The sequence below is a fragment of the Cetorhinus maximus genome, chromosome 10 (genome assembly GCF_964194155.1).
Source record: "Cetorhinus maximus chromosome 10, sCetMax3.hap1.1, whole genome shotgun sequence".
Classification (NCBI taxonomy): Eukaryota; Metazoa; Chordata; class Chondrichthyes; order Lamniformes; family Cetorhinidae; genus Cetorhinus; species Cetorhinus maximus.
In genome coordinates this window covers 77,205,744-77,232,420 of record NC_135888.1, presented here as the reverse complement: position 1 = coordinate 77,232,420, position 26,677 = coordinate 77,205,744, and the positions used below count along the sequence as shown (strand labels likewise).

General features: G+C 42.4%; 1 protein-coding gene across 1 annotated transcript in view; it reads left to right on the top strand.

The window, feature by feature from the left end:
* Positions 1-541: 541 nt before the first annotated feature.
* Positions 542-26,677, top strand: part of LOC144685771 (uncharacterized) — a 219,738-nt gene continuing 193,602 nt past the window's right edge. Inside the window, exons 1-4 of the mRNA XM_078550630.1 lie at positions 542-1,177; positions 1,308-1,789; positions 15,146-15,221; positions 19,682-19,771. The gene's annotated coding sequence lies outside the window, so the exon portion shown is untranslated. The remainder of the gene's footprint in view (positions 1,178-1,307; positions 1,790-15,145; positions 15,222-19,681; positions 19,772-26,677) is intronic.

Genomic DNA, 26,677 nt, shown 5'->3' with positions numbered 1-26,677 from the left:
CAAGCCCCTGTTATAAAAGTGTACTCCATTTTTTTAACTCCCTCCATCGTGTAACACGATGGCCCAGGATATCAATCACAACAGAAAAGCAGTTAACATGATCGTATTTGGCTCACTATATTAAAAAATTACAGTGATCAGGGTCTTGGTGAAACCTAAGATGGCGGAAGTGACGCAGAATGGCGCGGAGTTGGGGGTAAAACGAGAAAGTAAGTCAGTGGTGGGGGGGAATGAAAAGAACTATTTTAACATGATTTGCTTTCAATGCATAGAGAGCGGTGGTTGTGTAGGGTGTAGATGCAGTGGTGGCTGGAGGGAGGCAGTGAGGAGCTGGTGACCGTTGGGCGGCGGTGCAACTCGGGCTCGTGAAGGGGGCTCGCGGCGGCGGCGGCTCGCGACTGCTGCCGGCCGCTGGGGGCGGAGGGGGGGGGGGGGGGGTTGGGGGGGGGTAGGAGAGGAGCGAGCGTTGATTGGCTGAGAGCGGCCGGGCTGTCACCAACAACAAGACAAGTCGGTAAGTGCACAGGCACACACGGAGAGAGAGAGAGAGAGCGCGAGGGGAAGGATAAAAAAAACATGCCGAACCCGCACGGTCAATATTGATATCAAGGCCGGCGGCTGCTACTACATTATCTTTGCATTGTGCTTTAAAAAAATACTTCTGGCAAAAAAAGGGTCCGTTTTTTTGTGTGTTGGGGGGGGATTTGTTGGTGGAGGAAGGAGGTACTGCCCACCAGCTTAGGCCTAGGACAGCCAGCCAATAGTGTTGTGGAGCAGCATGGAAATGCAGGGGTATTGAGATATTTGGGGAGGGCTTGGGGGTATTGAGCCGCATTTGGGGTTTTCGGGTGGGGGAAAAAAAACCAAAGAAGTGGTCACGTTTGGTGTCTGCTCTCTTTTATCAATCTGTCCCCTACGTTCTCACCCGTCTCCATTTATCGTAGTGCAAGTGTGCTAGGATAGCTGAGGATGAAGGGCAGCCATGTTGCATCAGGAACTTTTCATGCAAGAGCTTAATTCAAATCGGGTGTGATTTTTGTTTCTTTTTTTGTGGGGAAAGACAGACGTATAGGATCTTTAAACAATGTAAGGTAAAATGTCGTTAATTTAAATGAGCTGTCATTGCAAAAGGAAGGAGCACGGGACCCGAAGGCAATCAAGAGGAAGAAAGGTTAAGGTGAGTTGGAGCCCAAGACTGACGTCAGGAGGGTTAACACTGTACACAGACTGTAAATCGAGTTTCAAATCAGTGAAATTTGAGGTTTGTTTAATGAATAGACAGGTAAGACGATGTTGTTTCATTGCAGATCTTATCGGACTCTTCAAGATCGAGATATTAACATTTCTAGAAGGTTATTCAAGAGGAAGAGCAACAGTGGTCATAATGTACAATGCAGTGGAGTTACAGTATTTTAAATACTGAAGTTTATCTGGTGGGATGTAATGCATGCAACAATTTTAAGAAATGTCATTTTTTTGCTTTTTGGACTGGTGATATTTCCTTAAATTTACATTTAAAGATACAACATTTCCTTAGAAGGCCTACCTAAATTGGGTAGAATTTAGGCTCATACATGACTACTGCTTATTGTAATAGGGAAAAAAATAGAATTTCTTCTCTTCCCCCCCCCCCCATATTCCTCAAAAAGACCACCTTTCAGAAGGCATGAAGCAAAATTACAATTGACTGAATACCAGTTTTGATGGGGTTTCAAGTTAGCATATGTGGACAGCACAAGGTAGTCAAGAAGCATTTGAATAGAATGGTGGTTCTGCTCTTTCCTTTGGAGTAGGTATATTTATATTTAAAGCTAAAACTATATAAAGATATATTCTACCAGTGTAAATGTGAACTTTTTTTTTTTAGTAATTTTTCTTTGCTAATTGAACATTTTTCCATCCAGCTGTTCTGCCATATCTGTTTTTGTGTTCAAGTGTTAGGATACATGAATTCTGACTTGGATACTTTCTAATTATCAGTGACTTCCACAATGTAAATCCATTTTGTATGGAACAAGTTCTCTTACGTCTCCCCCAATCACCTAAATTGCATGAGTTCCAAATGTATAAATGGTGGACATATAATTAGAGACCATTTTGAAAGACATGACTATGTAAGCACTGCTTTAATAGAAATTGTCTTTGGATGTAGATTCATGCTATCTTGCAATTTCATGTTTTACAATGTTTCATAAATGCCTACTTAGGATAATGTATTTCCCACATGAGCCTTTAACCACCATCAAACTATTTAACTTAACATTTCATATAAGTAGTTGTTTTCCCTTTTAAGCTGTTGAAATAGGATGGTTTAAAACTCAAAATTATGATTGTTTTGGTTGCCTATCTTTTTCAGGCCTTGGACCATATGTGGTCTGGTTGATATTAGGAAATTGAGTCTTCTGGACCTTATCCGGAATTAAACTATACAGTGATCTGCATTTGATAAAAGTTTAATTTATTTACAATACAATAATCTGCAATTTCCCCAGTGGTTCAGCAAGTTTATCAAGTGATAAACTGAGCCATACAAGCAATAAAAGTCCTAGGCTCATTATGTGGACTGTGCAGCATTAGCTGATCTCTTAGGATAGCAGTAGGAGGCACTACATTTCACCTCCTGAGGTAGAAGAGGAAAATTGGTCAACTTTTCATTGTGTAACCGCTCTTGGCCCTTTTTGGAAGCAAACATCTATCAATGTCAGGTGAGGAGAGAAAGGAGCTTATTTGTTACGCCCCAACAGTTAAAAAGCCTGATGATGCTCAAAGGCTCATGTATGAATAATGGTCATGTTAGTAAAGTACAGTAGGTTGACTGGAATGGTACCTCAGTTCATTTCCTTAGGATGGAGAAAATTAGCATGGTAGTTTGTCCAAAGTAAGAGTGGGTATACCTATTTAAGGATGGAATAGTACATTTTTATTCTTTCATAGGTTGTGACTATTGCTGGTAAGGCCAACATTTGGTGCCCATCCCTAATTTCCCTTGAGGTGATGGTGAACTGCCTTCTTGAGCTGCTACGGTCCATGTGGTATAGGTAAATCCACAGTGCTGTTAGGAAGGGAATTCCAGTTTTTTGACCCAGGTGAGAGAATGGTGATATAGTTCCAAGTCAGGGTGGTGTGTGACTTGAAGGGCAACTTGCAAGTGGTGGTCCCATGCACCTTCTGCCCTTATTCTTCTAGATGGTAGAGGTCGCGGGTTTGGAAGGTACTGTCAAAAGTGCTTTGATGAGTTGTTGAAGAGCATGTATATGTGTATATAGTGCACACTGCTGCTACTGTGTCTCAGTGGTAGAGGGAGTGATGTTTAAGGTGGTGGATGGTGTACTGTTGTTGCTGTTTTGGTTAGTTTTAGTCCAGGTGAGATAGCTTTAAACGTCTACAGGCCTTAAAAGTACTATTGTCCATAGATAATTTACTTGCTTCTATATGGTTGGAATAACTTCAATTTGAAGTTTTGTAAGTTATTGTTAATAGGATTAAGCTATTCTGCCCGTTGTCCCTGCTCTGCCATTCAATGGTTGATCTGCATTTCTACTTCATCCACCTGCTTTGGCTTCCTATCTTTTTATGCATTTATAAATTGAGCTTCTTTATGTAAAAAAGATGATAATAGTGAAAGTAAGATGAGAGGTTTGAGCGTAATGTATCCAATCTTGTGACAATACAAAGCTAGGTGGGAAAGTACACAGGAGGATGCAAAGAGACTTCAAAGGCCTATAGACAGGTAAAGTGAGTGGGCAGCAAGGTGGCAGATGGAATACAATATGGGAAAGTGTGGAGCTATCCACTTTGAAACGAAAAGTAGTAAAGCAGAATATGTTTATATGGTTGAGACTAGGAAATATTGGCATTCAGAGATCTGGGAGCCCTTGAATATGATTCACAGAAAATTAACTTCAGATACAGCAAGCAATTAACACAAATGGCATGTTAGTCTTTATTACAAAGGGGACTGGAGTATCGTTGAAAAAAGAAACGTTGTCGAAGCTTTTTACCTTGCACTCGTCAGGACAATTGTAAGCAAACCAGTGTCAGAGGAAGCAACAACTTTATACTGTATGAGAAGAGAGTACTTAATGGTTGGCAAATGGACTCTGGTCGAGGCATGGCCATGGAGAAGGTACCAGTTAATGGTGACTGACCGTTAAATGCCAAGCATTGTTTGAAATTTAAACCCGGCAACTTGACCCTGATTGGTCAAGGCATTGCCCTGAGGAATGAACCAGACAGTGGCTGTCACTTATTTTGTTTAACTGAAACAGGTGCAATGTGTGTACATGTTCTTTCTGTCTGCAAAGAGCAGGGCCCTGTGTATTAATATATGTAGCTTCCAATACAGGCAAATGTGCCACACTGCAAGCCCGACTGACAATCTTAAACGGTTGTCAGCGTAATTCTTAGCACACTGAGGATTATTTAGTAAATGTCCAATTGCGGAATCATATCTAATGTTGAACACTGATTTGAGTTTTGCAAGCACGAGCTGGTTGGGTACTGTCTGTACAGAACCTGTTGCGAACAGTGGCTGGAACATACCTTTGATGTGATTCGCCAGTCTTTGGGACGTACGTCCTACATACCTAGCATCACATTAGTAATGAAATTCATATACCACATCACTCATTTGTGTGATAGGCAAAACGTCTTTTTGGCTTGATGGCAGCATCTTGTTAGTGGCGAATACCACTCGTGTTGCTACTGAATAGTAGCAGCGTGAAACAGCTAGCTTCACCTGTTGCTCATTTTTTTGAGATACCTTGCCCTTCCAGGGTAATCTGAAGTAAATTGGGCACTTTCAGGGCTGAAAGTGACGGCCTTAGGCCCGTTCATGAGTTTGTGCAATAAACAGCTCGAAATGATCTGATCAGGGTAGCCATTATGCCGCAGGATGACTTTGATGGGGCCCTATTTCAGCATCAAGCTTGCATGGTGAATAGATGGCTTGGGCCTTATTTACGAGGTTGCTGATAAGGCCAATCTTATAGCGTGTGGAGCTGTAAGAATCCCAGCATGAGCATTAGTCACTGAAGGTTGGCTTGTGTGGTCGACTGTGGAAGCTACATATATTAATACACAGGGGCCCTGTTCTTTGCAGACAGAACACGTACATATATTGTGCCTGTTTCAGCTAAACAAAATAAGTGATAGCCGTTTGCTGGTTCATTCCTCAGGGCAATGCTTGACCGCCAGAGTCGAGTTGCCTGGTTTAAATTTCAAACTGCTTCGCAGTTAACTGTCAGTCACCATTAACTGGTGCATTCTCTATGGCAACGCCTCTATCAGATTCCACTTGCCAACCAATCAACACTCTCCTCTCATACGGTATAAAGTTGTTGCTTCACCTGACATTGGTATTCTTGCAATTGTCCTGATGAGTGTAAGACAGAAAGCTTTGACAAAATGTCTTTTTACAGCAATACTCAAGTCTCTACTACCAAACGACTGAGTAAAGAAGCCTTACTGCAAGTACTGATGAGGCCACAGGTGAGATGCTGTGCACAATTTTGTTGGGCTTCCCCAAGGAAGAATATTCTTGCCCTAGAGGGAGTGCAATGAAGGTTCACTAGACAGATTCCTGGTATGAGGGGATTGTCCTCTGCAAAGTGATTGAGTTGACTAGGTCTATGTTTCCTAGAATTTAAAAGAATGGGAAGTTTAAGCATGTAAAATTTGTTAAGGGGCTTGATAGAGTGGACTCTGCAAGGGTATTCCCCCAAGCTGCTGAGTCTAGACTAGAGCCCACAGTTTCAGAATAAGATGAGGAGGAATTTGTTCGTTCAGAGTTGAGAGGGCTGTGAATGCTCTGTTTTGACTATATATCGACTGTTGTCTTAAATATGTTTTTGGGTATTAAGGGATATGGAGATTGTGTGGGAAGGTGAAGTTGAGGATCAGCCATGACCCTCTTGAATAGCAGAATAGGCTCAAGAGTTCAAAACATCTACTCCGGCTCCTATGTCTTATGTTCTTATCCTTGACTAGAAAAATCTTATCAATCTCAGATTTAAAATTAATTGAACTAGCATTTAGTGCTTTTTGTAAGAGAGAATTCTACACTTCTACCACCCTTTGCAAGAAGAAATGTTTCCTAATTTCTCTCCTGAATCCCCTGTCTTTGATTTTAAGGTTATGTCCCCTTGCCAAGACCCCTTCAACAGCAGGAAAGGATTCTCTCTCTAACTGATCAATTTCCTTCAAAATCTTAAAAATCTCAATCAAGTTGTCTCTTAATCTTCTATATTCCAGGGAATACAAGCCTGGTTTATACAATCTCTCCTTATAATTCAACCTTTGGAGTTAAAAAATATTAGTACTAGGGGACAAAATTTCAAAATAAGGAGCCTCCCATTTAAGACAGAGATGGAAGAATGTTTTTCTCTCAGGGTCTTGAGTCTTTGGAACTCTCTTCCCTGGAGAGTGGTGGAGACAGGGACATTGAATATTTTTAAGGCAGAGGTGGATTCTTGACTAATGGGAGGGTAGGTGGAATGTGGAGTGGAGGCCACAATCAGATGAGCTATGATATTGATTGGCAGAGCAGGCTTGAGGGGCCGAATGGCCTTGCTCCTAATTCTTATGTTTATATGAATGGTCTGGTTCAGCCTCATACAGTTGACAGGAGTGGGTATTGAGTTTGTAGCAGGGAATGAAGACTGTGGCTTTAGTCTTCCCAATATTTAATAGGAGGAAATTTCTGCTCATCCACTACAAGCAGTTTGACAATTTAGTCATGATGGGGCTGAGAGAAGTGGTAGTGACGTAGAGTTGAGTGTTTTCAGCATACATTTAATGTGAGCTGTGGCTCAGTAGGTAGCCCTTTCATCTCTTGAGTTACAAGGTTCTGGGTTCAAGCCCCACTCTAGGACTTCAGTGCAAAAGTCCAGCTGACACTCCAGTGCAGTAGTGAGGGAGTGCCGCAATGTTCGGAAGTGCTGTCTTTCAGGTGAGATTTTAAACTGAAGTCCTATCTGCCTACTCGGATGGATGTAAAAGATTCCATGACACCATCAGAGCATATTTGACTAAGAGCAGGAAAGTTATCCCCAGTGTCCTTGCCAGTAGTTATCCCTCAAATCAGGTTTTGTGATGTTGATTATCTGGTTATTATCACATTGCTATTTGTGGGAGTATGATGTGCACAAAACTGACTGCTGTGTTTCCTACATTACAACAGTATTTACACTTCAAAAGTATTTAATTGGCTGTAAAGCACTTTTGAGATGTCCAGTGGTTATGAAAAGAGCTACATGAATGCATGTCTTTTTGTTTCATGTGAAAAATGATGTTGCATTTGGGGATGATGTCACTGAGAGGCAGCATGTAGATGTGAAATAGGAGTGGGTCAGGAATAGATCATGGGGGATACCAGAGGTAATGGAGTGAAAGAGAAACAATTGCAACGGATTCTCTGGCTATTGTTAGATAGTCAAGAATGGAATGAAGCGAGTACATTCCCACCCAGATAGGCGATGGTTGGGAGGTATTGGAGGAGGGTTGTCCAGACAACTGTTTCAAAGGTTGCATACGGGTGAAGAAAGATGAGGAGGAATACTTTACCTTTGTCACAGTCACATAGGACGTTATTTGTGACCTTGATCAAAGGTATTTCAGTACTGAGGTGGGGCAGAAGCCTGATTGGAGAGATTCACACATGGAGTTCTGGGAAAAATGGGCAGAAATTTGGAAGGTATCAACACATTCAAGATCTTTGGAGTGCAAAGGGAGGTTGGAGTTGGAGCAGTAGTTTGCAAGGATTGTGGATCAAGGGTTGTCTTTTGAAGAGAGTGGTGATTACAGCAGATTTGAAGAGGGGCAGTAGAAGAGAGAACTGTTAACCATCAGCTAACATGGAAACCAGGAAGCAAAATTGGTTGAGCAGCAGTTTAGTGACAATAGGAACGAGGGGGTAGGAAGTGGATCTCATGGTTGGGATAAGCTTGGGAAGGGCATGAGGAGGGAATACAAGGGAAACTGGAGAAGGATCCGTGTTCAGGGCTGGGTCTGGTGGATGAGGGAAGGAAAGTGGCAGAGGTAGCTGATTGGATGGTCTCAATCATAATGACAAGTCTGAGTTCCTCGCAGTTGTTGGAGGTGAGAGTTGAGGATGTGAAGAGAGGTGCTTAAGAAGACAGCAGCAAAGATAGGATTCTGGGTGTTACCTTTGCATTCCAGAATGATCCTGGAATATGAGCAGTTTGGCAGGTGAGAGCAGGACTCAATAATGCTTTATGTTGTTCAACTAGATCTGGTGGTGATTGGCTAAACCAGTTGTCTGCCATATCCACTCAAGCTTGCTTCCCTTGGACGTAATGGTGCAGAATTGAAGACCATGCCGGGGTGAGAGAAATTTAATGGTTTGATTGGGGCCTAGGGCATCAAAGGTGGAGGTGAGGGTGATTTGAGCAAATCAATAGTTGCACAAATGTCATGGTAAATGGAGTGCCAAAGGCTAGACAATTGGGATTTTGAAAGTGAATTGGGAACGTAGTTTTTTTTTCCAGAGATAGATACAGAGGGAGGTAGGGTTGGGGCATGGAAGGGGGATGTGGATGGAGAGTGATTTCAGAAATGGGCTTATTGGTGATTATATCGTGGGAGTAGTAAGGCCACATGAGATGGCAAGGTCAAGGGGATGGCCATGAATATGTGTTGGGGGGTGGTTTATATGGAGGGAGAGATTAAAGGAGGATAAATAAACTCAAGAGAGAACGTGTGATGAGTTGAGATGGAGGTTGAAATCATCAGGGATGAGAAGCTGCTTAGTACAGAGGCTGAGGGAGGAAAGCAATGAAAATATATTGCTGAGAATATTTTTATGCTACTTGGGTGGGTGAATATACGAACAAGGAGCAGGAGTAGGCCATTCGACCCCTCAAGCCTGCTCTGCCATTTAATAAGATATTGATTGATCTGATAGTAACCTCAAATCTGCATCCCGCCTACCACTGATGACCTATCACCCCCTTAGTTACCAAGAATCTATCCACCTTTGCGTTAAAAATATTCAAAGACTCTGCTTCCACCACCTTTTCAGGAAGAGAGTTCCAAAGACTCACGACCCTCTGAGAGAAAAAAATTTCACCTCATCTCCATTTTAAATGGTCGACCCTTTATTCTTAAACAGTGACCCCTAGTTCTAGATTCTACCACGAGGAAACACCCTCTTCATCCACCCTGTCAAGACCCCTGAGGATCTTTTATGTTTCAATCAAGTCGCCTCTTACTGTTCTAAATTCCAGTGGATAGATAGAAGCCTACCCTGTCCAACCTTTCCTTATAAGACAACCTGCCCATTCCAGGTATTAGCCTGGTAAACCTCCTCAGAACTGTTCCCAACGCATTTACATCCTTCCTTAAAGTGATCAATACTGTACACAGTACTCCAGATGTGGTCTCACTAGTGCTCTGTATAACTGAAGCGTAACCTCCCTACTTTTGTATTCAATTCCCTTTGTAATAAATGATAACATTGTTAGCTTTCTTAATTACTTGCTGTACCTGCATACTAGCCTTTTGTGATTCATGCACTATGACACCAAGATCCCTCTGCATCTCAAGAGCTCTGCAATCACAGCATTTTGTAATATGCTTCTCTTTTATTCTTGCCAAAATGGACAATTTCTCATTTTCATACATTATACTCCATTCGTCAGATCTTTGCCCACTCACTTAACTTATCTATATCTTTTTGCAGCCTCCTTATGTCCTCTTCACAGCTTACTTTCCTACCTATCTTTGTGTCATCAGCAAATTTAGCAACCATCCCATCCACCCCTTCCTTCATCCAAGCCATTTTTATAAATTGATATAAACAGTTGAGGTCCCAGCACTGATCCCTGTGGAACATCACTTGTTACATCTTGCCAACCTGAAAATGACCCATTTATACTGACTCTCTGCTTCCTGTTAGCCAGCCAATCTTGTATCCATATCAGTTACCCCCATACTATGAGCTTTTATTTTCCACAATAACCTTTGATGGCAGCAGAGAATGTGAATTTTAAGTGAGAGGTGCGTGGATGGGTCAAGGTGAGATGCTCAAAGCAGGAGAAGTGAAGCCAAGGTGTGACTTGGTGATGAGCCACAATGCCGCTGTAACTGTTGCTATAGGGCAAGAGTTGGAAGGTGTAGCCAGGTGGGGAGGGTTCATTTCGGGGAAAGATGTCATCACCCTATATCAAGGACACATTGTCGGTGCAGTCATCCACAGTAACCTCATGGGCCTTGTTCACAAGAGAATAGACATTCTGGAGGGAGGTGGAGAGGGTTCTGGTGGTAGCTGATCCATTGACAGAATTCACACGGTTAGTAGTAAGAAGGATGAGTTGGGTAAGAAATAGGAGGAGGAGTAGACCATTTGTCCCCTTGGGTCAGGTGAGGAGGAGATTGGCAAGATTAGCCCACAGCAGACCCAATGGATGGGCAGGTTGGTGAGAGAGTAGGATGGGACTGTTGGGGTTGCTGCTAGTAATGAATCAGTAGTGAGCACTTTGATTGTTCATTTGAGGATACCAAGAGGGAAGCTGTAGGCTTAACTAAGAGGGAGTCAACCTTGGAATGGTGGCAGGAGAGTAGGAAGGTCAAGGAGAAATAAAAGGTTGGGGTAGACATTTGAGAGTACCTGAGGGCAGAAATGAAAGGAGGCTTGAAGAGAGTCTAGAAGAGGTGAAGAAAAAATAAATATAAAGAAAAGGGGAAGGAAAAGTGGCGAGAGAAGTGATGGGCTTGAGTCCGGAGTGGCAGCCAAAATATGCATGCATTTGGACAAATGGAAGAGATGATTGCACAGGCCTGGTTACGTAGCAATTTAGGATGCATAAAAACCTGATAGTAGAAATGTGAATAGATAGAGGACAATAGGATTGAATCCAGAGTCAAGTTCAGAGGCCCTGTGGTGGATAAAGTTGGTTTAGTTGCAGTGTCCATCACCAACACCTTACACACCAGTGACCACTACCACCTAGAAGAACAAGGCCATCATGCGCATGAGAATGCCACCATCTGCAAGTTCCCTCTAAGTCACATACCATCCTGTCTTGGAAATATATCATTGTTCCTTCACTGTCACGGGATCAAAAACCTGAAACACCTCCCTAACAGCACTGTGGGCGTACCTAAACCAAGTGGACTGCAGTGGTTCAAGAAGCCAACTTGCTGCCACCTTCGTGAGGGCAATTGGAGATTTGTGAGGAATGCAGGTCTCACTACCGATGCCTGCAAGCCATGATTAATTTTTTAAAATTTAGTAGGGTGGAGTTAACATGACCTGTTGTCCAAGTTAGGAGATGGCATGGTGGGCAAGTGAAGTCGAAAAGCTACTTGAGAATAAGCATCAAGGATGCACTAATGGAGTATTTCCTTGGGAATGAAGGTCCAGGAGGCGAATAGATTCTGTTGTGGGACAGAAAGATAGTGGTGAAAATGGAGGTGACCATAAGATCCAGAAATGGTGGAGAGGTTTAAAGAACAAAGAAAAGTTCAGCACAGGAACAGGCCCTTCGGCCCTCCAAGCCTGCGCCGATCACATTGCCTGTCAAACTAAAACATTTTGCACTTCCGGGGTCCGTATCCCTCTATTCCCATCCTATTCATGTATTTGTCAAGCTGCCTCTTAAACACCACTATCGTACCTGCTTCCACCACCACCTCTAGCAGCGAATTCTAGACACTCACTACCTTCTGCATAAAAAAAAACTTGCCCCGCACATCTCCTCTAAAGTTTTCTCCTCTCACCTTAAATCTATGTCCCCTAGTAATTGACTCTTCCACCCTGGGAAAAAGCTTCTGACTATCTGCTTTGTCCATGCCACTCATAATTTTGTAAACTTCTATCAAGTTGCCCCTCAATCTCCGTCGCTCTAGTGAGAACAATCCGAGTTTCTCCAACCTCTCCTCATAGCTAATAACCTCCAGACCAGGCAGCATCCTGGTAAACCTCCTCTGCACCCTCTCCAACGCCTCCATATCCTTCTGGTAATGTGGCGACCAGAATTGCACGCAATATTCCAAGTGTGGCCTAACCAAGGTTCTATATAGCTGCAGCATGACTTCCCAGCTTTTATACTCAATACCCCTGCCGATGAAGGCAAGCATGCCATGTACCTTCCTGACTATCTTATCCACCTGCGTTGCCACTTTCAGTGACCTGTGGACCTGTACACCCAGATCCCTCTGCCTGTCGATGCAATTAAGGGTTCTGCCATTTACTGTATAATTTCTACCTGTATTAGACCTTCCAAAATGCATTACCTCGCATTTGTCTGGATTAAACTCCATCTGCCATTTTTCCGCCCAAGTCTCCAACTGATCTATATCCCGTTGTATCCTTTGACAATCCTCTTTACTATCTGCAACTACTCCAACCTTAGTGTCGTCTGCAAACTTACTAATTAGCCCAGGTACATTTTCGTCCAAATTAATTACATATACTACAAACAAAGGTCCCAGCACTGATCCCTGCGGAACACCACTAGTCACAGCTCTCCATTCAGAAAAGCACCCTTCCATTGCTACCCTCTGTCTTCTATGACCAAGCCAATTCTGTATCCATCTTGCCAGTTCACCTCTGATCCCGTGTGACTTTACCTTCTGTACTAGTCTGCCATGAGGGACTTTGTCAAAGGCCTTACTGAAACCCATGCAGATAACATCCACTGCCCTTCCATCGTTGATCATCTTTGTCACTTCCTCGAAAAACTCGATCAAGTGAGACATGACCTCCCTTTCACAAAACCATGCTGCCTCTCACTAATACGCCCATTTGCTTCCAAATGGTAGTAAATCCTGTCACGAAGAATCTTCTCCAATAATTTCCCTACCACTGACGTAAGGCTCACCGGCCTGTAATTTCCTGGATTATCCCTGCTACCCTTCTTAAACAATGGAATAACATTGGCCATTCTCCAGTCCTCTGGGACTTCACCTGTAACCAGTGAGGATACAAAGATTTCTGTCAAGGCCCCAGCAATCTCCTCCCTTGCCTTCCTCAGTACTCTGGGGTAGATCCCATCTGGCCCTGGGGACTTGTCCACCTTAATATTCTTCAAGACGCCTAACACCTCTTTTTTGATCTCAACATGATCCAGGCTATGTACACACTCTTCCCTAGACAAATCGACCGCTAAGTCCTTCTCTTTGGTGAATACTGATGAGAAGTATTCATTTAATATCTCTCCCATTTCTTCTGGCTCCACACAGAGATTCCCACCTCTGTCCCTGAGTGGGCCTACCCTTTCCCTGGCTACCCTCTTGATTTTTACATATGTATAAAAGGCCTTGGGATTTTCCTTAATCCTGGTTGCCAATGACTTTTCATGACCCCTTTTAGCCCTCCTGACTCCTTGCTTAAGTTTCTTCCTACTTTCTTTATATTCTCCATTTACTTTGTCCTAGACAGGAACAGTTTATAACTGAAGCTGAAAACCAGTAACAAGCTCAGTAGGGGTTTGGCTACCTCAGTCTGTCAGTTACAGCAGCAGCGGGAAAGAGCTGTAAACTGAGCAGAATGACTTGTAAATTTAAACAGCAGATAATGGACAGCAGCTGAATCTTGTTAGAGTTATTCCAGTACAGTAGTGAGATCTTGATGTCCAGAGAAACCCAGGAATTTTCAAGTAAAGTTTGAGAGAAGATCCAGAGCTTACAAAGAGCAGGGTGACATCATGGGTTGGGAGTTTAAATTAGCTATTAAATTGTAGTTAACCTGCTGTTAGAGCCAGGAAACTTAAAACAGTAGAAGAGAGGAGATTAAGGGAGAAAGGGCAAAGGATGGTTTTGGATTGTCAAGGATGGAGAGTTTCACAGTGAGGAGCTTCCTAGGGAACTGACTACCCAGGAGCCATCTTGAATAAGACCAGTTGCAGAGGATGTAATTTCTGAGTTTCATAAGGGCTGTTTGGGTAATGTGACTGGGCAAAGCATGTATTTATAGATGATATTGACTTACTTTCATATTCAGTTTTGCTGGGACTAAACTGTTTGTTTCTGCTATTCCAAGATATTTGCTGGTTTGATTTTTCTCAGTTGGTCAGTGAGCTATGGTGTTCTACTGAGCAATTCAAACTGGTAATTCCTTAGTTCTGACATCCGGTCTTTTCTGAGTTAGCCAGTACAGTGTGGAGATGCTAAAATTGGGTTTCTGACTTAGGCAAGGGAAATGTTAGAGCTGCCATTCTTCCTCCTGGCTGCCAGTCACTCCTGGGAATACACACATTAATGTTGGGTAAGACATGATCCTGCTGAGATGTCATGGTTCCATGGTTGAATAGTTTGTTAGCATTGTTATTTATAGATGCTACCACGGGCCTGAGAGGTTGTGAAATTATATTGCACTAATTGTTATTACCTTCTGAATATGAGCAAGAGGAGTAAATAAGAGGGAAAGCTGTAGGAGGAGGAAAAACATTTGTGACTGGCAATGCTATCCAATAAGCCCTTTGCAAAGTAAATGCCTTTTCACTTGTTTTTGTCATGATGTGGAAATTTGAGTCCAAAATGATTCATACATTAAGTTTCTTCAGCATGTCTCTGCCACTTTGTAATACTTCTAATAACTAGTATATTAAAGTTCAAAATTTTAATGTAATAATTCCTGTAGATAATACAAAATACAAGTTGGTACTTGATATTTTGCAACCAACTTCAACCTATTTAAAGGGACACCTTTTTCTGCTCTGCCAAACATTTCCTCCTATAGGTATTAACTCCTTGCTGAAGTATTATTGCATGTTGCAAGGTGCCCTCTAGATCTTGTCCAGATGGACTTTATCTATTTTTTGCATGTAGTGGGACAGGAGAGAAGTCATAGTCTTCTCTAATCTTGTTTTGATCCCAAGTCAATGTATGCTTCCCTAACCTGATGGTTCTGGGGTTAAATATATAATCATTTTAAATGATATGGCTAATTCCGTGCAGACTGCAAATTGATCTTGAGGCTGCCATAGTTTGGCCTGGGTTCTCATTGGATTAAAGTCACTGAGCCGTTGGGAAGTTCCTAAAGTTTTTAATTCTATAAAATGAATACCTTTGTAATGCTAGATGTAGCAATGATTGATGTGGTGTGACCTTGAACAACTTTATGCGCTTATGCCTTTGTTGATTTAATTATGTGTAAGTTAGACTCTCTTAAATTTTTCTGTAGCTTTTACATCATTAGGGTTTGGTACGCTTGCTAAATAATTAGCAATGAGTGACCGTCCTCCTTTGGTGTTCAGGAGGTAAGTGGGGTGCCTTTGAAATCTGGGTGGGGATGTAAGTGCTTAAGTCAATGTCCTGTGGCAGATTTTGTAATTTGATTTGTGAATTAGTCAAGTCAACAGTAAAATGCAATAATTTACAGAAAGAAGTAACTTAAATTTATATTTTCAACATAGGTAGAACTCGGAATTATGTCTGGCTGCAAGAGTTTGGGTTAAATATAAAGTGCAAATTTAAAAAGCAGAACCTCAAAAGGTAGGAATCTCTGCATTGTAACCTGAGCCACCCGTCAGTTGGCATAGGGCTAGACATTAGGTTAAATATGTGGCTGAAAGCGTGGTTTAGGTGGTGTTAGGATACGGCAGGTGATGTTTGCCAGGCTGACCAAATCCACAAGGGAAACTTGGCCACGCTATCACAACGGTTTTGCAATTTGTATTTATGAGAAGATTTGTGCACTGAATTCAGAAGTAGTGAGTCCACTAACACCTTTAGAGATTTTAAAAATTAAATTAAAACATTTATTAACAAAAGAGAGAGATAAAACACATATACGAGCTTACACATTACACAGTTAATTAATATAAGAACAATTCCCAAAATTCCTAGTGAACCAGACTCCCAACTACACACTCCCTTTAAGGCAACAATTCAAAATAGATTTTAAATTTATAGCAACAATTCAACAGGTTACCACAAGCATCCATTGAACAGTGAAATTCCAAAAGCTTTTAAAACAACTTTTGTTACTGGAACAGCAGACTTCTGCAAAATGGCTGGAGGCTTTTCCCCAAGTCTGTTTCACACAGTGTACCTTTCAGATATAACACAGCCATCCCTCATACAACCTTCCATCCCTCTTTAAACATATTTTTCCTTCTTTGATTTCTAAATCCCATTATTCCCACATGTCTTTGGAATTTACTTTTCCCATAATATAAAAATCTGTTGTTTTGTCATTATGGCCAGCACTTTTGGGGAAAAAAATCAATGTAATAACCTACCTTATTTATCTTGTTAGTTGTAAACATCCTAACATGTTTCTTTGAAAACCAAACACCTCTCCACTTATTTTAAAGTGTAAATTTCATTTACACCCTATTTGCTGACACTTCCCTAATTCACTTATTAGCATTTCACATGCCCTTTTACACCTACTCTTTTGATAGTTTCAACTTTGCAGTCTATCCATCTCTAATTTAATTAAATCAGCCACAAAGAACCATCCCCACACACACAAACATAAGCCTACTTTACAATACCCCACAATAATATTGTGAAAAATATGATAGCTTTGTGACAGAGATAGGAGTTTCACTTCATTGGCCACTGGCACCAGGACTGGCAAAAGAGAGATGTTCCATTCGGGTGGACTCCATTTAAACTGGGCTGAGACCAATGTCAAGATGAATTGAATAGACAAGGCTTTAACCTAATAAATGGGGGTGGGGGAGGGTGGTGGTGAATTCAGGAAAGGGAAAAATCAAAAGTAGTAAGGGAAAGGTCAAGGTTATAGAACAGAATGGAGTTTGGGGTAAAAATGAGCAGAATGAATCACAGAATTTTAATGGCACAGAAGGAGGCCATTCAGCCCATTGTGTTTGCACCGGCTCTCCAAATGAGCATTACAACCTAGTGCCATTGCCCTGCCTTTTTTCCAATATCCCGCACATTATTTGAATAGAAACAATCATCTAATGCCCTCTTGAATGTCTCGATTGAACCTACCTCCATCATGCTTCCAGGCATTGCATTCCAGATCCGAACCACTCGTTGTGTAAAAAGTTTTTTCTCGGGTCACATCTGCTTCTTTTCCAAATCACTTTAAATCTGTGCCCTCTCGTTTGTGATCCTTTTTATGAGTGGAAACAGCTTCTCCCTACTCTGTCATGATTTTGAACATCTATTGAATCTCCTCTTAGCCTTCTTCTCTCCAAGGAGAACAGGCTCAACCTCTCCAATCTAATAGCTGAAGTTTCTCATCCCTGAAACCATTCTTGTAAACCTCTTCTGCACTCACTTCAATGTGTTCATACCCTTTCTATAGTGTGGTGTCCAGAACCATACACAAACTCCAGCTGAGGTCCAATGAGTACCTTATATAAATTCAGCATAACTTCCTTGCTCTTGTACTCTACGCCCCTATTAATAAAGCCCAAGATACTATATGCTTTGTTAACTGCTCTCTCCACCTGTCCTACCACCTTCAATGATCTATGCACGCATATACCCAGGTCTTCCTGCTCTTGCACCCCCTTCAAAATTTCACTCATTTTATATTGTCTGTCCATGTTCTCACTATTAAAATGGATCACCTTATACTTCTCCACATTGAACTTCATCTGCCACCTATCTGCCCACTCCACCAACTTGTCTATGTCCTCTTGAAGTTCCACACCATCGTCCTTGCAGTTCACAACATTCCCAAGCTTCATATCATCCGCAAACTTTGAAATTGTCCCCTGCACACCAAGATCTAGATCATTAGTATATATCAGGAAAAGCAAGGGTCCCAATACCGACCCTTGGGGAACTCCACTACAAACCTTTCTGCAGCCTGAAAAATATACATTGACCACGACTCCTGCTTCCTATTTTTCAGCCAATTTTGTATCCACATTGCTACTGTCCCTTTTAATCCATGAGCTATAACTTTTCTCACAAGTCTGTTTCATGGCACTGTATCAAATGCCTTTTGAAAGTCCATGTACACCACATCAACAGCATTACCTTCATTGACCTTTTCTGTTACCTCTTCAAAAAAACTCCCAAGTTAGTTAAACACGATTTCCCTTTTAGAAATCCATGCTGGCTCTTCCTTATCAACCCATATTTTTCCATGTGACTACTAATTTTATCCCGAATAATTCTTTCTAGAATCTTGCCCACCACTGAAGTTAAACTGACAAGTCTGTAATTGCTGGGCTTATCCTTGCATCCTTTTTTGAACAAGGGCGTAATGTTTTCAATTCTCTAGCCCTCTGGCACCACCCCTGAGTCTAGAGAACACAAAGATTATGGCCAGTGCCCCTGCAATTTCTCCTCACTTCCTTCAATATCCTTGGATGCATCTCGTCTAGTCCCGGTACCTTGTCAACTTCTAAGTACCGACAGTCTATTCAACACTCAATCCTTATCAATTTTGAGCCCTTCTAGTGACAGAGTTTCCTTGTCTGTCACCATGGCCTGGGTAGCATCTACCTCCTTGGTAAAGACTGATACAAAATATTCATTTACTACCTCAGCCATGGCCTCTTTGCCCATGTGTAAATTCCCTTTTAGGTCCCTAATCGGCCCTACTCCTCCTCCTCTTACCACCCTTTTACTATTTATATGCCTGTAGAAGACTTTGGGATTTCCCCTTTGTGTTGGCTGCCAGTCTTTTCTCATAATCCCCCTTCGCTCTCTAATATGCTTTTTCATCTCCTGTCTGAACCTTCTGTATTGGTTCTCTTGGTTCTCAATTGTGTTTTCTACCTGACACCTGTCACAAGTGCACTTTTTCTTCTTTATCTTAATTTCAATGTCCCTTTTCACCCAGGGAGCTCTGGATTTGTTTGCCCTACATTTCCCTTTCAAGGGAATATATTTTGACTGTGCCCGAACTAATTATTTTTTTGAAGGTAGCCCATTGTTCAGCTATAGTTTTTCCTGCCAATTTTCCGTCCCAGTCTATCTGACCCAGCTCCATTCTTGCCCCATCGAAGTCGGCTCTCGTCCAGTTAATTATTCTTACTCTGGATTGCCTATTGTCCTTTTCTATCATCATCCTAAAACGTACAATACAATGATCACTGTCTCCTAAATGTCCCCCCACTGACACTTGGTCTACTTGGCCCACCTCATTTCCAAGAATCAGGTCCAACAGTGCGTCTTTTCTTGGATGCGGAAACACCAAGATTGTAGAAAATTCTTCTGAACACAATCTAGGAACTTTTGCCGCCCTCTGCCCTTTACACTACCACTGTCCCAGTCTACATTTGGGTAATTAAGTCAAGAATGGACAGGAAGTAACAAAGGCCTATTAAGTTGGTGTGTATATAATATATTTCTAAGTATATAGAACATATAATGGAAAATAACAGACATTACACAAACACTTTTTATGTCTTTGTGATAAAAGACAGATACAAACATATTGAAAATAATGGGGAACCAAAGGCCTAGCAAGGATGAGGAACTTAAATCCTTACAATTAAAGAAATAGTACTGGAGAAATAATAGACCAAGTTGCAAAAAATTTCCATGGACTTAAGTTGACCGTGTTTGGTGATCTCACCTAATATCTTATGTGGCTCAGTGTCATATTTTCCATTATGTTGCTCCTGTGAAATGCCTTGGGATGTCCTTTTATATGAAAGGCGCTACATAAATGTAGCTGAAAAGAGAGAGACATATTGCCAAAGCTTTTTGTCTTGCATTCATCAGGACAAATGTGAGAATGTCAAATTTCAAATGATCACAACAATTTATACTGCAGGAGGAAAGGGTACTGATTGGTTGGCAAGTCGACTCTGATTGGCCGAGGTGTTGCCATGGAGAAAGCAACAGGGAACTATAGGATGCCCAGGTAATTCAAAAAAGACACGAGGCTTGAACATATATTCCTTTTGTAGAGTACAGGTCCCTGCGTATGAATGTATGTTGTTTCTAGCACGTGTAATTGAACCACATTGAGTTCAACTGATTTATCTTAAATTGACTATTAGTAAAGCTATTAGTGCACTTGGGAATGTTCAAGTGCTGCCGAATCGTGGAATCACATTTAACAATAGACATTTTGGGTTTTGCAAGCACTGGTTGGTTGAATACTCTGCCTACTATGAACAACTGAAGGAACATGCTACTTGTTTCGATCAGCCAGTTGCTGGAATATATGGCCTACGTGCCTGACATTGCACCAGCGCTGAAATTCAAGCACAATGTTGCAGTGGCTACGTGAGTGGTATTTTCCACTAACACAATGCTGCCATCAGTCCAAAAAGACTTATGAAAACAACATGATGTACCCCAAATCCAAACATTGGCACATGTTGGACTACATTATTGTACAAAAGTGAGATCTCAAGGATGTGTGCACTACCCAATGACCTCAGTCTGAAGAATGCTGGTCAGACCATCAGCTTGTCCTTTAAGCTAATGCCTAAAGCACTACAACACACGAGGACCACAAAGGAAGCTTGACATAACTATCATAAAGGCTCAGCCAAATGTCAGAAACTAGAAAAAAAAAATGCTGGTATCCCAGAAAATAACAAATATCAAAGATTTTTGGAAGAAGTTAAGCGATGTGACTCATCACTTGGCATCTGATGTCTTTGGACTCATCAGGCAGAAACACCAAGATTGGTTGGACAAAACAGGAGCTGATGATGTTCTACCTGAAGCGTTGAGTATGGAGGAGCTCACATGGTTTGGAAACTCACGAGTCTCTTTTGCTTAATCTGGAACCAGGATGTTGTGCCCAAGATTACAAGGGTGCTTCTATAACTTGCCTATACGAATGGAAGGGAAGAACTCCATCTGTGACAATCTTTGTGGTATTTCACTTCTTCCACAGCAGGAAAAGTTCTTCCATGGTCTATTGTCAACAGGGTTTTCACTCATCTTAGAGATTTGGCACACCTGGAATCTGTGCAACCTTCGTGCTGAATGAGGAACAGTCAACATGATATTTGCAGTGTGTCAAATTCAAGAAAAGTCCTACAAACAGAACAAGAATCTCTACTAAGTGTCCATTGAACTGACCAAGGCCTTCAATACAGTAAACTGTGAAGACCAGTGGAAGGTGCTGTATAAACATGACTATCCTGAAAAGATGATTGGGGTCATCCACTCATTTTATGATGCACAATGGCCAGTATGTTGCAGTATGGTTGCCTCACCAGGTGCCTTTCCTGACACCAGTAGCACCAAGGAAGGCCACTTAATGGATCCAGTTCTGTTTGACATCTACCTTTTTGTGCATGCTTTTGCATGCACTCAAAGATCTCAACATAAGAGTACACATTTGGCTTGGGACAGACGACAAAGGCTTAAGGCTCGCATAAAGTTCACAGATCAGCTATTAAATGAACTCTTGTTTGTCAATGACTAACTGCTGTAATAGCATACACTCCAGTGGAGACATCCAGCTACTTGTGGACCATTTTGCCCAAGCCTCAGAACATTTCAGCCTTTCAATAACTCTGAAAAGACAGATTTTGTACGAACCAACTCCAGGCCTAAAAACTCCCAAGACACCATAGTCACAATCAACATTATACCCCTCAACTCTTAAGAAGATCTGCTAACTTGGGAGTGTCCTATCCAACAACACCATGTTGGATGATGAAATCGCCCATCACCTGGCAAAAGCAAGCTCAGCATTCAGCATGCTCACCCACAGGCTTTGGAGAGAGTATGGATTTTGTTTCAAAACAAAGATCAAAGTCTGTCAAGCAGTGTTCTCGCATCCCATTTTCTATAGCTGTGAGGCATGGATAACCTACTGGCATCACATGAAGCAGCTTGATGCATTACACCTTTTCTGCTTAAGATTTGTCTGCAACATAAGTAGCGTGAGAAAATCCCTAACACTAGTTCTTGCAAGGTGCTGCATACCTGGTATCAAGGTTTATGCTCAAGGGAGCTCAGTTTCACTGGGTTGGCCATGTGGTACACATGGAGGATTCCTTCATGCCAAAGGTGGTATTTAACAGTCAGCTGAGCACCATAGGCTGCCCTAAACGCATACAAAAACACCTTTAAAGCCAATCTCAGAGCCAGTCAAATGGAGAAATCTATTATCAAGCAATCTCAACGTTTGAGAACAGAGTCCAGTCCCTACAGGACAAGCGAGCATGCCACAAAGCCAATGTCTTCACCCATCCCTCCAACAGTGACTTCATGTGTAATATTTGCGGTTGGATCTGCAAATCAAGATTTGGCTTAACAACACATATGAGACAACACCAAGCTAGACAGTGAGCAATTGGTCTCCTTCCAGAACACTGATCTGTCAAAGCGATGGGAGAATCCATCAAGTCTTGATGCTTTTATTCATTCGCGGGATGTTGGCGTCACTGGGTAGAGCCTTTGTGAGTTGCTACAGTGCATCTTGTAGATGGTGCACACTACTGCCACTGTTTGTCAGTGGTGAATGGAGTGAATGTTTAAGGTGCTGGATGCCAATCAACCAAGCTGCCTTGTCCTGGATGATAGAGCTGCTTGAGTGTTGTTGGAACTGCATTCATTCAGATAATTGGAGAGTAACATAAGAAGTAGGAGTAGGATTAGACCACATGGCCCGTTGAGCCTGCTCCGCTGTTCAATACGATCATGGCTGATCTTGGGCTTCAACTCCTATTTTCCCATCCATTCCCCATATCTCTTAATTCCCTGCAAGGCCCAAAATCTGTCTGTCTCAGCCAATGATGGAGCATACACAACCATTTGGGGTAGAGAATTCCAAAGATTCGCAACCATTTGAGTGAATTAATTGCTCTTCATCTCAGTCCTAAATGATTGTCCCTTATCCTGAGACAGGGTCCCTGTGTTTTAGACTCCCTGACCAATGGAAACAATCCTTCAGCGAATAACCTATCCAGCTCCTTCAGAATTTTATAGGTTTCAATGAGATTGCCTCCATATGTATTCCATCCATCACACTCCTGACTTGTGCTTTGTAGATGGTGAGCAGGCTTTGGGGAGTCAGGAAGTGTGTCACTTACTACAGAATTCCTAACCTTTGACCTGCTTTTGTAGTTACAGTATTTATGTGGCTGGATCAGTTCAGTTTCTGGTCAATGGTAACCCCGAAGATGTTGTTGGTGGGGGATTCAACGATGGTAATGCCATTGAATGTCAGGAATAGATGGTTAGATTCTCTGTTGTTGGAGATGGTCATTGCCTACTTGTGTGGCGCAAATGTAACTTGCCACTTATCAGCCGAAGCTGAATGTTGCCCAGGTCTTACTGAATATGGACACGGACTGCTTCGTTATCTGAGGAGTCGTGAATGGTGCTGAATATTGTGCAATCATCAGCGATCATCCCCACTTCTGACCTTATGATGAAGGGAAGGTCATAGATGAAGCAGCTGAAGATATTTTGGCCTGGGACGCTACATTGAGGAACTCCTGCAGTGATGTCCTGGAACTGAGATGCTTGACCTCCCACAACCATCTTCCTTTGTGCTAGGTATGATTCCAACCAGTGGAGAATTTTCTCCCTGATTCTCATTGCCTCCAGTTTTGCTAGAGCTCCTTGATGCCACTCTCAGTCAAATGCTGCCTTGATGTCAAGGGCAGTCACTCTTGCCTCACCTCCTGGAGTTTAGCTCTTTTGTCCATGTTTGGACCTAGGCTGTAATGAGGTCAGGAGCTGAGTGGCGTAACCCAAATTGAGTGTCAGTGAGTAGGTTATTGCTCAGCAAATGCCACTTGATAGCACTGTTGATGACCCCTTCCATTACTTCACTGATGAGCGAGATTGATGGGGTGGTAATTGGCTTGGTTGGATTTGTCCTGTTTTTTTGTGGACAGGACATACCTGGACAATTTTCCACATTGCCAGATAGACACCAGTGTTGCAGCTGTACTGGAATAGCTTGGCTAGGGGTGCAGCACGTTTTGAAGTACAAGCCTTTGGTACTATTGCTGGAATGTTGTCAGGGCTCAGCCTTTGCATTATCCAGTGCCTTCAGTTGTTTCTTGATATCACGGGGAGTGAATCGAATTGGCTGAAGATGCTGGGGCCTGTGACCTCAGGAGGACGCTGAGATGGATCATCCACTCGGCACTTCTGGATGAAGATTGTTGCAAGTGCTTCAACCTTATCCTTTGCATTGATGTGCTGGGCTGCAACATCATTGAGGATTGGGATATTTGTGTGGAGCTTCCTCCTCCAGTGAGTTGTTTAATTGTCCACCACCATTCACAACTGGATGTGGCAGGACTGCAGAGCTTAGATCTGATCCATTGGTTGTGAGATCGTTTAGCTCTGTCAATTGCATGCTGCTTCTACTGTTTAGCAGGCAAGTGGTCCTGTGTTGTACTTTAACCAAGTTGACACCTCATTTGTGGTTATGCCAGGTGCTGCTCCTGACATGCCCTCCTGTACTATTCATTGAATTGGGGTTGATACCCCAGCTTGATGGTAATGGTAGAGTGGGGGATGTGCCAGGCCATGAAGTTACAGATTGTGGTTGAATACAATGCTGATGGCCCACATTGCCTCTTGGTTGCCCAGTCTTGAGTTGCTAGATCTGTTCAATCTATCCCATTTAGCACAGTGGTAGTGCCACACAACACAATGGAGGGTATCCTCAGTATGAAGCCAGGACTTCGTCTCTGCAAGGACTGTCACTGATGCATCCTGCAACAGGTAGATTGGAGTGGACAAGGTGAAGTAGGTTTTGCCCTCTTGGCTCCCTCACTACCTGCTGCAAGCCCTAGTCTATCAGTTATATCGTTTAGGACTCAGCCAGCTCAGTCAGTAGTGGTGCCACTGAGCCACACTTAGTGATGGGCATTGAGGTTCCCCCTTCTGTGCCCTTGTTATCCTCGGTGCTTCATCCAAGTGATGTTTAATATGGAGGAGTACTGATTCATCAGTTGAGGGCCAAGGGAGGTGGTTGGCGGTAGGTGGTAATCAGCAGGAAGCTTCCTTGCCCTTGTTTGATTTGATGTCATGAGACCTCATGGGCTCTGGAGTCAAAAGTTGAGGACTCCCAGGGTCACTCCTTCCCAGCTGTTTCCCATTGTGCCACTACCTCTAGTGGGTCTGCCCTGCCCGTGGGACAAGACATACACAGACAGGGATGGTGATGGTGACGTCTGGGAGTTAATCATATTCATGGAATCATACCTTACAGACAATGTCAGGCTGTTGCTTGACTGGTCTGTGGGACAGCTCTCCCAATTTGGGCTCAAGCCCCCACATGTTTGCAGGATTGACAAGACTGGTTTTGCATTTGTTTCCGGTGCCAAGGTTGATGCTGGACGATCAGTCTGGTTTTGTTCATTTTTATAGCGATTTGATACATTTGAGTACTTTGTCAGGCCATTTCAGTAGACATTTAAGAGTCAACCATATAGCTTGGATCTGGAATCACATCTAGGCCAGACCAGGTAAGGGCAGTAGATTTCCTTCCTTAAAGGACCATAGTGAAACAGATGTGTTTTTATAACAATCAACAATGATTTTATGGTCACCATGCGACTGAGCTTTTTAATTGCAGATTTATGAATTGAATTTAAATTCCACCAGCTGCCGTGGTGGGATTTGAAGCAGTGTACTCAGAGCATTAGTCTGGGCCTCTGGATTATTAGTCCAGTGACATTACCACTATGCCACCGCCTCTCCTCAAACTACCAAGCAATCTCTCTGCCACGGAAAATGAACTTCTACAAGTATGGATTCCCATTCCTTTAGTTCCTAATTATTGGAGATTTAGAAAATAGAATAGTTTTTTTTGTCCCTTGTTTACTCACTTTCAATCCTATCTTTCCCTCTATGTTTTGCTTCCTGTAGCTGTCTTGGCATTGAATTAACTATTCTAATTTATACTACCTTGTTCAAACTCTGCATACCTCTGGAAGGATTCTTCAATCCGGTTGTGGAGATGCAGTTATTTACCCTGTTCACGCTGGTCCCAGATCCTCTGTAAAGAATGTGCTTTTTTGGGTTCCAATCACCCAAGTTCCAGTGTACACCTAACTGCAAAATTTGGGTCATTGTCTCAGCTAACTCTTAAAGCCAGTGGGCAGGATTTTGTTTTTAAATTCCAGAAGTTGAGCTAAAATTTTAAAAACGTTAATGTTTTCTTTATTTGGAAGAAACCTTGAGCACCAAATATTACTTTATTTTGTCATATGAACATAAGAATTAGGAACAAGAGTAGGCCACTTGACCCGTGAGCCTGCTTTGCCATTGAATAAGATCATGGCTGATCTGATTGTAACCTCAACTCCATATACCTGCCTACCCCTGATAACCTTTCACTCCTTGCTTATGAAAAATCTATTGAGCTCTGCCTTAAAAAAAATATTCAAAGACTCTGCTTCCATTGCCTTTTGAAGCAGAAAGTTCCAAAGACACTCGACCCTCTGAGAGAAAAAAGTTCTGCTTATGTCTGTCTAAAATGAGCGACTCTTATTTTTAAACAGTGATCCTTAGTTCTAGATTCTCCCAGAAGAAGGAACATCCTCTCCACATCCATCCTCTCAAGACCCCTCTGGATCTTATGTTTCAATCAGGTCTCTTACTCTAATTTCCAGCTGATAGAAGCCTAACCTGTCCAACCATTTCTCATAAGACAATCCGCCCATTCTTGGTATGGGTCTAATAAATCTTCTCTGAACTGCTTCTAATGCAAATGCATCCTTCCTTAAATAAGGAGACCAATATATACACAGTACTCCAGGTGTGGCCTCACCAGTGCCGTGTACACCTGAAGCATAACCTCCCCACTTTTGTATTCAATTCCCCTCGC